This window comes from Grammomys surdaster, unplaced genomic scaffold (genome assembly GCF_004785775.1).
Source record: "Grammomys surdaster isolate TR1022 unplaced genomic scaffold, NIH_TR_1.0 125179, whole genome shotgun sequence".
Classification (NCBI taxonomy): Eukaryota; Metazoa; Chordata; class Mammalia; order Rodentia; family Muridae; genus Grammomys; species Grammomys surdaster.
In genome coordinates, this window is record NW_021620071.1 from 351,712 (window position 1) to 363,993 (window position 12,282).

The 12,282-nt window shown below is 42.0% G+C and overlaps 1 pseudogene; it reads left to right on the forward strand.

The window, feature by feature from the left end:
• Positions 1-11,073: 11,073 nt before the first annotated feature.
• LOC114637152 lies at positions 11,074-11,971 on the forward strand (annotated as a pseudogene).
• The last annotated feature ends 311 nt before the right edge of the window (positions 11,972-12,282 follow it).

Here is a 12,282-nt window from a genome sequence, read left to right on the forward strand (position 1 = left end):
TCCCAGACTGGCCCTGAGGTCACTCTGTAACCCAAGCTGGCCTTGAACTTATGATTCTTCTACTTTGGTCTTCCAAGTAGCTAAGATTTGAGGCCTATATGCAGGCCCCAAGCTGGCCATTATGCAGTTCTCCCATCTCAGCCTTAAGAGTGCTAAAATTACAGATATCAACCAACTACTTCTTTATTAATGACAGAATCAGTGAAAAGCTTCAAAAGAAAAATATGGCTGGGCAGTGGTGGTGCACACCTTTAATTTCAGCACTCAGGAAGCAGAGGCAGGTGGATCTCTGTGAGTTTGAGACCAACTTGATCTACACAGTGAGTTTCAGGACAGCCAGGGCTACACAGTGAAACTCTGTTTCTAAAACAACAACAAAATGTCTTCCCTCTTTTTCTCACCACCAGCCCAGCCCCAGGCTCTTCCACTGAGGCATCTACTCCCCTTCATACCCTGTGATTTACTACAGTCTTACCTTTGCTTTTCTGTAGCTCTTGCTTCCCTATAACAGCCTCTACCGTCAAAAATCTCCAGTCCTAATGCTGTGTGCTTCCAAGCTGTTGGCCAGTTTTCTGTTCCTATTCACTGAGAACCCCTTCAGAGTCAGCTGTTTTCCTTATTCCCACTATCTCTATTTGAAGTAACATTAGCCTGCTACATGTGCCATCCCCAATGTGTTTACTGATTCTGCCATAATAATAGTCTTTTGACTCAGGCACATGGCAGCTCAACTGACATTCTCCAACTTCTATTCTTGCCAAGTAGGTGGAGAAAGGCGGAGGTGAAGTGTGGCATGGGAGTATGGGAGCAGCTACTGGCTGCTTTCAGAAATAGAACACAGATATGACAGTCAGGTCAGAAAGAGCTGCAGGGAGTGCCAAGTGGAAGTTACGTGTTCAGGATAACAGACCTATACCTCTATTCAGAGAGCCTTTAGGCCTGTCTGGGTTACTTCCTTTTTAAAATGGCACAATTAGCCAGGGAGTGGCAGCAAAAGCTTTTAATCTCAGCACTTGGGGGACAAACATAGGCAGATCTTTGAGAGTTTGAGGCCAACGTGGTCTACAAAGTGAGTTCTAGGACAGCCAGGGCTGTTACACAGAGAAGCCCTGTCTCTAAAAACCAAAACAAACAAACAAACAAACAAACAAAACCTCCCAAAAAAGGCATACTTTCTTTATATGCACATGTATGCAGGCCAGACTTCCTCAATCAGTGCCCATCTTAATTATTTTTTTTAATGTAAGTGTGTATGCACAAATTGAGGCTAGAGGAAGAGATCTGCTGTCCTACTCTGTCCCTTTCCCATTATTCCCTTGAGAAAGTGTCTCTCATTGAATCTAGACTGACTACCAGCAAGTTCATCAATCACACAGTGTTAAGGGTCTAAGGAGTGTATGACCATGGTTGGATTTTATGTAGGTGCTAGAGATTTGAACTCAGCAAGTACTCTTACTCAGTCATCACTCTCCATCTACCTTACTGTTTAAGACAAGAGTCTCTCACTGAACCCACAAGCCAGGGATTCTCAATACTGAGACTACAGTTGTTACAGAGTCTATCTGGCCCTTACTTCATCTCCAAAATTTTCCCTATTCTTCTTGCATCTGTCATGGTTGATTAGCCCTAATTAATATTAAGTATGAACTTATTTAGCCTGTTCATTGAACATATTCTTGTTGAGGGTGAGTGCACATAAAATACACATCTGAGGTTTTTACCTGTGTATATTGATTCATGTGACCATCATTTGATCATCAAACTATTGAACACTTGAAAACTTCTTGTGACACTATAAGACCTTGACACCTTTTCTGCCACCTCAGGCTATAGGTGGATCTCACTGATGGTTGGCATGTTTACCAATGAAACTGTGCACCTTTCATTCTTGTCATGTCTGTGAGACTCACACATGTTACTCACTTGCAAGAAGATATCCTCTGTTGCCATTTAACCACAATTAAGGTCTGATCTCAACATACTCCACGAAGGCAGGTACACACTAAGGCCCAAAAGGAAATAGCTTATATAACAAAACAGGAAAAAAAATTCTTGTTCTGTGAGACAAGGTATTACAATGTATCCTTGACTGACCTTGAACTTGTCTTCCTTACCTCAGCCTCCCAAGAGCTGGGTGTACAGGATTCTCTAAAGGAACAGAACTCATAGAATGAATAAATACCTGTATTTTTTTTGGGGGGGGGGGTTCGAGACAGGGTTTCTCTGTGTAGCCCTGGCTGTCTTGGAACTCACTCTGTAGACCAGGCTGGCCTCCAACTCAGAAATCCTCCTGCTGTAAGTTAGTAACAGAAAGCTTGGGGAAGACAGGTGGAGAGAACTCTTAGAAGGACACAAACTGTACAGAGGACTTTCCATATGTACATGAGAGGAAAAAGTATCATTTTCTGTGGTAGCCACCTAGTGCTCAATAGGCTTTGAAGCCTGTGGCTATGGTGACAAGGCTAGGACCATCCATGAACTCAGCAGCTTGTGAGGTGCTTCCTGAGGATCACCAGTTCCCAGGGCCTATCATGCAGATGCCAATATAACATTTTATTTGGGACAGTTTGCTTTTGACACTGGTATACACCTGTAATCTTTGCATTTGGAAGGTGAACAATTAGTTCATAGTCAGCTTCAGCTCTATAATGAATTTGAGGACATTAGACTACATAAAAACATGTCTTAGAAAACAAAGAAAACAAAGAAATATGCAAAAGAGAAAGAATGTAGAAAAATCAAGTGCTACGGATATAGAGCATTCATACCTAGAATGCACAGCTCTGAATTCAATCCCCAATACTAATAAAAAAAAAACTTCATTTTCAATTCTTATTATATAAATAAGACCAGTAATGTATAATTACTTCCTCAATTTCATTAGTTAACATATGTATATAGACATTATATATTAGACATATTATTAACTAATTGGTTTTCTGAATCCCTTACTTAGGTTTCTTATACTAAGGAGCAATTGTTTTGATGGTTAACCTTATAATTAAGTCTCCTGGCCATGACTTATGTAGAGGAAAAGCTAACATCATCTTCACTGTGAGTGTCACTTAAGACAGTTACCAAGACTATGGGGACCATATTTTCCCCTCTTGTGGCAAGTGCAGGAACACATTAGTATAAAAGCATTTTGTTAGGCAAAACCACAAACTTATTGTTGCTGATGATGGAAAGTCATGTGTACAAAGAAAGCTTTGAATTGATGTTGCAAAGCCAGGCAGGTGGAAGAGGAACCACACCACACTGTTCTAATTAAGAGGCTGATGGTGATACATAGACACCACACTTACACTTTTTCTTTGTCACCTGGCTATCTGTTAGGCATTGCCAATAGGGTATTTGAGGGAAACTAGAAGGCTGGAATAGGAGAGAAAGGTCTTGAGCCATTCTACCAGTATTATGTTTATGTTTTCATGGTACCAGCCCTTGCCTGTGGCTTAGCAGCATCTCTTGGGTTCAGTTTCCAGCAACTTTGAAGATGGTAGAAAGCAGCCAGGAAAAATAAAATAAAGTAAAAAAAAAAGAAAAAAGAAAAAAAGAAAGAAAGCAGCCAGGAAAACATTCAGTGTGTCTGCCTGAACAAAACACCATCCAACGCAACTGACTTTCCAAAGAAACCAAAGTTTCCACTTCACAGACTGGCAAGCTGCCTTGGTGTGTAAGGCTTTTGCCCACAAATTTGACAATTTGTGCTTGATACTTGGAATCCTCATGATAGAAAGAAGAGAATCAACTCCTGCAGGTTGTAGGTTGCCCTATGATCTCCTTACATGTGTCATGTCATTGAAAAGCACATGCATACACATGCACACATATGAAATATTCATTTCAAGTATGGAAGTAGATGTTGAATATTTTAAGCTTCATCCAGGCATGGTGGAACACTCTAATCCCATTACTTAGGAGTCAGAGGTAGGCAGATCTCTGTGAGTTCCAGGCCAGCCTATTCAACACAGTGAGTTCCAGGACAGGCAGAATTACATTGAGATCCTGTCTCAAAAAAAAAAAAACCCAAATAAACAAAAAACAAAACAAAAGAATAAAATGTGAAGAGTCATCTGGTAAGGTGACACATACCTGTAATACCAACATCTGGGAGGAACTGGTCCATCTAACTACTTATCAGGACAGTTAGGGCTGTATGTCATGACCCTGTCTCAAAAATAACTAAATAGATGGTAAATTTAATTTATAACTCTCCATATTATATGTGTATATACACACACACAAATTTATATAGCTCCAGCTAGTCTAGAATTTCTGATCCTCTTTCCTCTATCTGTCCATTACTGAGATTATAAGCATATGATACTATTCCTGGACACTTTTCCCCCTCAATGACAAGAACTAAATGTAAGACCTTGTGCTTAGCTAGTAAGCATCTTACCAATGAGCTATATCCTTAACCCTTCAGGTCTTAAAAATAAACTTTCTTGAGGCTGGAGAGATGGGTCAGTGGTTAAGAGCACTTAATGTTCTTGCAGAGGACTTACAACCTCCTTTGACTCCAACACCTCCTGAGGAGTCTAATTCCTCTAGTCTCCTCAGGACTCACCATTCATTTTCAAACACACAGACACAACACAGACACAGACATAAACACATGTGTACAATTAAGAATAAAATAAATATGAGACTGGAGAGATGGCTCAGCAATTAAAAGGACTGACTGCTCTTCTGGGGACCTGAGTTCAATTCTCAGCACCCACACAGTGGCTTGCAACTGTCTGTAATTTCAGCTCCAGGGGAACCAAGGGCACCAGGTATCCATGTGCTACATAGAAACATATGCAGACAAAATACCTATATATATATATATAAATAAATAAAAATTTAAAGACTAAAATATTGTTTAAAAACACTCCCTTTGCCAGGCAGTGGTGGTGCATGCCTTTAATCCCAGCACTTGGGAGGCAGAGGCAGGTGGATTTCTGAGTTCGAGGCCAGCCTGGTCTACAGAGTGAGTTCCAGGACAGCCAGAACTACACAGAGAAACCCTGTCTCGAAAAAAAACAAAAACAAAACAAAAACAAAACAACAACAAAAAAATGCTTCCTTTTTCTAGTAGTTTTAGGGTTGCAGCAAAAATAAGAGGAAAGGGCAGAGATCTTTCCACAGATCTCCTGAACCCAGTGTGTATCCAGTGCATTTGTTAGCATCCATGAACCTAACATTGGTTTTTCATTATCTCCAATAACCCATCATTCACCTTAGTGATCAGTGTTGGTGTAGTAAAGTTTATGTATTTAGACACATGGATAGTCACAGGTCCCCACCATTCCAGTATCCTGAAAGTTTTCTGTACTGTATTCACTCATCTCTTCCTTCCAAATTCTTTACAAGTACTGATTTTTGTTTTTACTGTTACATTGCTTTATTTCTTTCTAGAAGGGTCATGTAGACTGCAGCCTTTTCAGATTGCTTTCTTTCATGTAGTATTATGCATTGGAGTCCCCTACATGTATTTTATGGATTGATAGCTCATTTATTTTTGGTACTGATCCAAATGGAAAGTGGGGTTCTTGAGAACAGGTGGGCAAAATATTGGTGGACTAGAGTCCTGGAAAATCAGTACTTACCAAAGCCACCCCAGGCTAGTGGTTTCTATGTCTGTTGTATTGGGAACTGGAAGAATGAAGAAGTTCATGGATAAGGGGAAGTTTAGCTTTAGAAATAAGTTCATTATATCACTATAGATGAAAATTTAAGAGAAAGTAAGCAAGCAGAGATCCTGTATAAATCATCCACACTGGACATCTCACAACCTCTACCTTCAAAGGGATCCAATGTCTCTGGCCTCCTTGGACATTTGAACTCACTGAGAGTCATTGTCTAGGGGCTAAAAAAAAGACATTTTTAGGTTTAGGCATGAGGGGGTGTCCTGGTTACTGGTGGTTTACTGTGGTGGTTTGAATATGATGACCCCCATAAGCATATATATTTGAATACTTGGTCATCAGGGAGTAGAACTACTTGACAAACATTGGGAAGTACGGCCTTGTTGGAGTAGGTCACTGGAGGCAGGCTTTGAGATTTCAGATTCTCAAACTAGACCCAGTGTTATTCTCTCATCTTGCAGCCAATCTGGATGTAAAACTCTCAACTACCTTTCCTGCACAATGTCTGCCTGTATGCTGTTATGCTTCCTGCCATGATGATAATGGGCTAAACCTCTGAATTGTAAGACAGCCCCAATTAAATGGATATGAGAGTTTATTAGAGTTGCTGTACTCATGGTATCTCTTCATAGCAATAAAAACCCTAAGATACTGTTTCTGTTTTTGTCAACTTGACACAAGCTATAGTTCTATGTGAAGGAACTGCAATTCAAAAAAATGCCTCCATAAATTAAACTTTGCTGATAGCTGGGCCATCAATGAGTATGACCATGAAACACAGGCATATTCCTAGAAACTGCGAAGACAGAAGCATCTGGAAATATTCCTAAAAAGTCAGCCAACCCAATTGGTTGCCTCTGGAATATCAGTTTTTCTGCCCAAGGAAGACAGCCACTTAAGGAAGACTGGACTGAGTTTACCACAGAAGAATGCTTATAGGGCCCCTGGTACTTGCACTATAGTTTACAGATGGAGGGAAACTCTCCTTCTGGTCAAGAAAATAACATCTCTCACCTGGGGAAAAAATAACTAACATTCCAGCTGGGCTGGGTCAATCACCTAACTAAGGTACCACCACCTCTAGGAAGGTAGGCGTACCTTAAGCCATGCTATAAGATAAGGTGGCATAGAGTCCCTTAATGAAATGCTGTTCTTTTCCTTCCCAAAATTCCTATCCCTAGAACAATAGTTTACTGGGCCTTGGTAAAGTAATTATTATATACCTTTAATATATGTTTTCTTCTAAGCATACCTTTCCTTTTTTGTTGTTTTTCAAGACAGAGTTTCTCTGTATAGTCCTGGCTGTCCTGGAACTCACTCTGTAGACCAGGCTGGCCTCGAACTCAGAAATCTGCCTGCCTCCGCCTCCCAAGTGCTGGGATTAAGGGCGTATGCCACCACTGCCCAGCTATTCCTGAGGTTTGGAATTTGCAAGACATTGCAGGTGACTATGAAATAACACTCACACAGTAAACCATTTGTAGTCTCAAGCAATAAACAGGTTAGTACAGCTAGTAAAACTTATGAGGGAAAAAACTTGCAGATAGCTTACTGAGTGGCTGACTTGGCTCTTTGCATGGGTGTGATGTGTTTAAATGTAGCTCTCTCATGGTAAGTGCTTCTGAGTGCTGGGATTAAAGGTGTGTACCTCCATGTAACAGCCCAAGCTGCCCCACATTCGGGGGCCACTTTATAACGGCCCCCGTTCTGCTGCTCCAGTCCGCGGGTCAGGGTCTAGCAAGAAGAGAGGATGGAGGGGAGAGAGACATGAAGAATAGAGACAAAACAGGATGTGTGTTCAAGGCCCGTTTATTGAAAGGAAATCATGGGTATATATAAGCACAAGCAGAGGAATGCAGCTGAAGACACTTTACCACGTGTGCCTTGCAGCTGGGGGCACTAAACAACAAAACAGGATATATGAGAAAAACAAGATGTTTATCAGAGTGTGCTCAGCTGTTGTGGGCTGTTGAAAACAAGTCTTTTGTCAGGGTATATGGCCTGAGATGGCTGCAAAGATGATAGCCACTTTCTGCTCAGAGTTGGCTCCCAACACCTCCACACCCAGCATAAAATTTTAAAATTAGTTTCTTGTTGTATTATAGGTGCGAATTTAAGAGAAAGAGATACATGAGATTCTGTCTCAAAAACAAAAAGCTAGGATTGGTGGCTGGCAGAGGCAGGCAAATCTCTATGAGTTCAAGGCCACCCAGGTTTATATAGCAAATTCCAGGCCAGCTAGAGCTATACAGTGAGACCCTGTCTCAAAAATAAATAAATAAATAAATAAATAAATAAATAAATAAATAAACAGATAGATTTAACTCAGTAGTAGAGCACTTGGCCTGAAAGTGCACAATCCTGGGCTTCAGTTCCACATATTCCCAGCTAGCCTCTTCTGTCCCTCTCTGTCCCCTCTCTTTCTCTGCCTTCTCAACCCCCTTCCCATACCCCCAAATAAACTTCATTTTATACTAGACCCATCCTGTGGCTGGCTCGGGGGGAGATACCCCAGCATGAGCCCACTAAGGCAACCCCTCTTGATGCATTATGCCACCACATTACAAAACATATCACTGGGGATACAGGAAAAAAAAAAACCCTGTGATATGAGACCAAGAAGAGTCTATTTCAGAGTTAAAATGATGATTCCACATTTTAAAACAAAACAAAAACTCACAACTATCCTATAGCTCCAGTTCCAGGGTATCCAAAACCTTCTTTTGACATTTCAAGGTATCAGGCACAAACATGGTGCACACATACACATAGGCAAAACAACCAAATACATACAATAAAATCTTAAATATTTCTCTAGAATTTACTAGTGCAAGAAACAAATTATTGTGGTTCATTTTCAGTTTGAGGTGCTTTTAGAGTTTTTCAGAGTTAAAGATAAGAAGGAAGTAATAAGACCCTCCTTCCCCTCCCCAGCTGTGGGCTGACACCAGCTGTTTTCAGAATTCTGAGAGTTTGGGAAGTTGCAAGCAGCATGTGACTGAGTCCAAATCTCAAACCTCAGAATATTCATTAAATAAAGCTTTTTGTCCTGAACCAATGAGATGGGGAAGTTCGGAAGGAAGCAAGTCCTGACCTATGGAAAAAGACAACAGGAATTTATCATAAAAGCCAGTCTTGCCAGGCAGGCAAAAGGTGGCACATGCACTTGGGAGGCAGAAGTAGGCAGATATCTGTGAGTTTGAGGCTAGCCTGTTGTGCATAGACAGCTATCATTATGGAAAGAAAACCTGTCTCTAATTAATTAGAGCACATGTTGCTGTAGCAAAAGACCTGGGTTCAATTCCCAGCATAGACATGTTGGTTCACAACCATCCAAAACTTGGGTACCAGGTATATACATGGTGTACAGACATATATGAAGGCAAAACGTCTATGCTCATAAGAAATTTAAATATGTTTTCTAAAACCTGCTTTATTTTCACACATGCCTTGAATTATATTTTTTGGTTTGGTTTGGTTTGTTTGGTTGGTTTGGTTTGGAGACAGGGTTTCTCTGTGTAGCCGTGGCTGTCCTGGCACTCACTCTGTAGACCAGGCTGGCCTCGAACTCAGAAATCCACCTGCCTCTGCCTCCCAAGTGCTAGGATTAAAGGTATGTGCCAAGATCAGGAGTTTTTTACTCTAATAGTGTCAGAATAACTCCATGGCACTGTTATAGTGACAATTTCGTAATTTTGGTTTCTTTGAATAGCATAGAAATTATAAGAATGTGCATTCATTTTAATCCCAGATGTAGGGATATGAGGCTGCTTCAGATTGTCAACAGCAGCTGACTGATTTGCCTCATGCTCTAGCAGGGGCATGGTTTTGCCAGCTGCAGATAGTTTCTGCGATTGTGTGATGTTTACAACTCTGGGGGGCCTTTCAGAGCGTATATAAATGTTATATACCCTCTATCAGGGATCTCTATCCTTTCTCCTCTATCCTTTTTCTTCCTAATCTAGTGTTAGAGGGTTGAAAGGATGGAAGAAAAAAAGGATGGAGAAGGGTGGAAGAAAGAAGAGCCCACAAAGTAGTAATTGACAGCTACACACTGTGCTGAGACAGGTTGAAAAATGCTTTTCCATTCCTGAGACAGCTACTGGTACTGACTGAGAATGTGGTTGTCAGTTAAGGCCACCACAGGTGTGGATGAAGAGGGCTGGGATCTGTCAGCTTTTCTCCATGGAAGACTGTGGCTGTTCTTTTCTGAGCAGTGTTTACGGCCCTGTTATAGATCCAGCCTCTGCTTTGTATTACATCAGTCCTTAGTTATCGACTCCTGTTAGATGTTTAAAATGGTGAGTACAACGTCAGGGTCTCCATGAGACTTTGTTGCCAGCAAACAAACTGGGCTATGCAATGGAGTTTGTCCCTGTAGCCCTAGCACAAGGGAGGCTGATGCAGGAGGATTAATATGATTTTGAGGCTAGTCTGATCTACAAAGTAAGACTCTGTCTCAACCAAAAAAACAAAACAGAACTGAACTTGGAAACCTCTCAATGATCAGTGAGTGCCTTTAACTACTAAGTATCTCTCTAACCCCACTGGTCTTTAATTTTTAAAGTTCTTTATATGTTCTAGATCATAATGTCCTGTCAGATCTGTAGTTGGTGAAGTTTTTTTCCTCCATTTAGTATCTTTTCATTCTTGTTTTCTTTGCTATGTAAAGGATTTTTGTTTTTGTCAATTCTTGCTATTATTTCCTGAACTACTGGAGGTCTTTTTAGAAAGTCTCTATCTATACCTATATCTTGAAGTGTTTTATTTTAATAACTTGAAAGCTTCAAATTTCAGATTAAGGTATTGAGAGACTAGGAGTTAGTTGGACTCCCCTGGTAGGCAGAAAAATAGGGAGATGGGATGTGATAGTAAAGGTGTAAATTTCCAAGATGGCAAACTCCTGATTTGAGACAAAATCCTGGGAGCTTGCTATTGTTGCCCACCAGCACGCAGGCCTCCTCTTGTTGATGGACTGGCTCAACAAGTTCAAGGTCCAATCAGGACTTGTTACACAACAATTGCCTTTTAATTATTTAACTGGCTGTGAAAATGAACCTGATCTCGAGCCCTAGATTAATCAGTATCAGCTTTTGTCAATATATCTGTGTAGTACAGTTTGAATTCAGGTGTGGCATTTTTTTTCATATAGAATTACTTTGGCTATTGGTTTTTCTCAAAAATGTATCCATAATATAATTTGAAGGGTCAAGATACTCTCAGGCACTGGGTGTGGTGGTACACACCATTAATCCCAGCACTCAGGAGGCAGAGGACAACTTGGACTATAGAGTGAGTTCTTAGACAACTAAAGGGCTATAACAGAAGAAACCTGACTTGAAAAAACAAGAAAGGCTTTTTTTCCCCCGCGCTACCCGGGGATGGGTCCATACGGCGTTGTTCTTGGTTCCCATCATAACTTAAAAGGGAAACTTACACAATGTCCGGAGCCCTTGCCGTCCTGCAGGTGAAGGAGGAGGATGTCCTCAAATTCCTTGCTCAAGGAACCCACTTAGGTGGCACTAATCTTGACTTTCAGATGGAGCAGTACATCTACAAATGGAAAAGTGATGGTATCTACATCATAAATCTAAAGAGGACCTGGGAGAAGCTGTTGCTCACAGCTCGGGCCATTGTTGCCATTGAGAACCCTGCTGACATCAGTGTCATCTCCTCCAGGAACACTGACCAGTGAGCTGTGCTCAAGTTTGCTGCTGCCACAGGAGCCACTCCAATTGCTGGCCGCTTCACACCTGGGACCTTCACTAATCGGATCCAAGCAGCCTTCAGGGAGCCACGGCTTCTAGTGGTGACTGATCCCAGGGCTGACCACCAGCCCCTCACAGAGGCCTCTTATGTCACCATTGCTCTGTGTAACACAGACTCTCCCCTGCGCTTTGTGGACATTGCCATCCCATGCAACAACAAGGGAGCTCATTCAGTGGGTCTGATGTGGTGGATGCTGGCCCGGGAAGTACTCCGCATGCGAGGTACTATTTCCCGTGAACACCCATGGGACGTTATGCCTGATCTTTACTTCTATAGAGACCCAGAGCAGATTGAGAAGGAGGAACAGGCTGCTGCTGAGAAGGTTGTGACCAAGGAGGAATTCCAGGGTGAATGGACTGCACCAGCTCCTGAGTTCACTGTGACTCAGCCTGAGGTGGCTGACTGGTCTGAGGGTGTGCAGGTACCCTCTGTGCCTATCCAGCAGTTCCCCACGGACGACTGGAGTGCGCAGACAGCCACTGAGGACTGGTCAGCAGCTCCCATAGCGCAGGCCACCGAGTGGGTTGGAGCCACCACTGAGTGGTCCTGAGCTGCTCTGCAGACACCTGAGCAAAGGGAAAAAAGTTCCCAACAGCTAAAAAAAAAAAAAACAATGAACTTGAACTCTTATTGTCACCTATTAGCAATTTCCTATTTGGTTTTCATCATCCAGCCTGTTAGTATTCTGTCTAAACACCACCTCCACAGTTATCTGGCAACACCCAGGTATGCTCCTCCCCACAGTTACCTGGAAACAGCCAGGTAGTCCTGCCCACTATAAAAGGGGCTGCCTGCCCCCTCCTCACTCTCTTGATCCCTTGATCCCTCGCCAGCAGGTCCTCCCTCCCCCCTCCTTCCTTCCCTTTACCCTCTCTCCATG